General features: G+C 42.6%; 1 protein-coding gene across 1 annotated transcript in view; it reads right to left on the bottom strand.

Moving 5' to 3' along the window:
• LOC138046612 (adhesion G-protein coupled receptor D1-like) overlaps positions 1 to 2,500 on the bottom strand; it is a 36,575-nt gene that overhangs the window by 23,570 nt on the left and 10,505 nt on the right. The window lies entirely within an intron of this gene.

Genomic DNA, 2,500 nt, shown 5'->3' with positions numbered 1-2,500 from the left:
ACGGCCCTGAACGTGCATAGGCATAACCAGTTGACTAATAAGGAACCCTACGGGAGTCTCCCAAGAGTCTGTGAAACAATCCGTGCCCCTCACAATGAAGAAACCACAGGTACTCCAAGCTCGATATATTATGCAAGAGTAGAAATATATCGTCAGTAGATCACAGACGATAGAAGGAATTAAGGGCCGCCAAACTCTGAAAACGTTTGCTTCGAGAGCCATCGAATGAGGCTTTATTCACAACCCGCGTTAACCAAACCGTTGGAAGATCCTTTAGCGACCCGCTAAATTGAGCACCCAAGTTGTGCCCATTGAAAGCAAGCAAATGTTTGCAGAGTTTGGTGGCCCTTAATTCCTTCTCAGCGTACAAGCGGCTCGAATGAAGAAGACGAATAGCTAGCGGAGGTATCGTTCCTGATCTACGTGGAATTTCGAGGCGATCGAATCCATGGGAGCGATTTTTTTTTCTTTCGATGATTCCGGCGGCATCGTCTCGGTGCCCAACCTTGGGAAAGAATACTGATAGAGGGAAAAGAAGAGGAACCAAAAACCACCTAAATCGCTCTTAATAAACACAGAAATAATACCAGAGACAAAAACACACAAGACGGAAGCAAGGTAAGCTATTTTTGTCTTTTAAATCGTGAATATTTTTTTGAATTTTGACAAAAACCGTTTTCCCCATACAAATCCTTATATTTCTACTCTTGCATAATGTACTACAGTACAGTGGATACTCGTGTATCGAGCTTGGGCTACGTGTGAAGAGACGGCTTCGATTTTAAAGTGCTGTTTTGGAAACCGAAACTTGGTCACCTAAATCGAGGTAGACCAAGAACTGCATACATTGACATCATCAAGACTGACACTGGATTGGAGAATATTAAAAAAGAAATAAGAGACGCCATGTTCGATGAGTCCATTTGGAACTAAGATTTTGTCTGTCTGTCTGTCTGTCTGTCTGTCTGTCTGTCAGACAGTCAGTCAGTCAGGCAGCGAGCGAGCGAGTGAGTGAGTGAGTGAGTGAGTGAGTGAGTGAGTGAGTGAGTGAGTGAGTGAGTGAGTGAGTGAGTGAGTGAGTGAGTGAGTGAGTGAGTGAGTGAGTGAGTGAGTGAGTGAGTGAGTGAGTGAGTGGGTGAGTGAGTGAGTGAGTGAGTGAGTAAGTAAGTGAGCGAGCGAGCGAGCGAGCAAGCAAGTAATGGAAGAAAATGTGTGCCCGACTCAGCGTATGTTAATATTGGATTAAGAAGATAATAATGATGATGATGATGAAAAATTTTATTTTCGATGTAGACTCGAGGATACTCGAAAAAATCCGAGTGCTTCTTTGCAGGAGTCGAACCTGTATATAACAGCTCTGTATTAAGCGGCCAGTTTTCAAAGTCCCGATTTTTCGCTCATACAAACGCTGTATTTGTTACCTGTATTAGGCGGCCACCTCTATTAAGCGGCCGCGGCCACCCTGTGGCCGTCCCATGTTTGTCTTTCTTTTTTATTTTTACCTGTATTAAGCGGCCACCCCTGAACGGAAACTAAGCCGTATGCCATTTTATGTGGTGTTTTATTGTGTTTAAAATGCAATCCATCATCACTATGAAGAAATACCATTTGCAAAGCTACTGTAAACTTACAATCGGCTCTTTAGTGTCGTTAACGCTTTTCAGATATCCGCAATGTGCTTAAGTACAGTACAAAATCAAAAACGCAAAAAAAAAATCGTTTTGAAGATATGCTTCACTCTTCAGCTAGAAATTCCTCTTCAATTAGCTTGTTCTTTAGCTATGTGATAGAGAATGGATCGCCTGCCTTCAAACCCATACTCGCAAGGGATTTCCAGGCCATAACCTAAAAGTAGACGTGAAGAAGTTCCTTTGTCATATTTTAGCTGTAGAAAGAACTTTCCAAGTGAGCCACATTAGATTATGAGTCAACAGTGGGATGTCTTGGATGTCTTACAAAACGTCCGCCGATAATTTGGTAGTCAAAAAGGCGACTTACATGTCCGACTTTTTTAAGACTTCGTGTTTCCTACCCTGTTACTACTTTAACTTGAACAGTTTTGTTGTCTATTGTGCTACTTTTAATTAGAAACATTTCCGTTATTTATACACATTGAACAACTATGAAATGACGGAATTAGATATTTACTGGGTTGCCTATGGCAATCCCAGTTGGAAAGTGGGTGGGATTTGTTTGTTTTCTTTTTTTTCCTTTTTTTTCTTTTTTTTTCCGTGTCGGTAAAAGTCTTGCCCGTCACTCCCCTGGTAAGTGGTGTCTTTGTGCATAGAGCTTTCTGCGCGTATTTTCTTAGGATCGAGAGGGTGGTGGAACTGCGTAGATTTCTCTGGTGGACACAGTAGAATCATTAGGGACTTTACGCAGTGACGACAGGAGTGTCTGACGACGGCGTTCGCGACCGAAAGGAACTGGGACGACAACTTCATTCTGTCGACTGTCAAGTTACGTTACGCAACAATGGTTTTCAGGACGGCGTTCCGTA

Source organism: Montipora capricornis, chromosome 4 (assembly GCF_036669925.1).
Source record: "Montipora capricornis isolate CH-2021 chromosome 4, ASM3666992v2, whole genome shotgun sequence".
NCBI lineage: Eukaryota > Metazoa > Cnidaria > Anthozoa > Scleractinia > Acroporidae > Montipora > Montipora capricornis.
The sequence above is the reverse complement of the archived record's forward strand: the minus strand, read 5'-3'. Positions and strand labels throughout refer to the sequence as shown.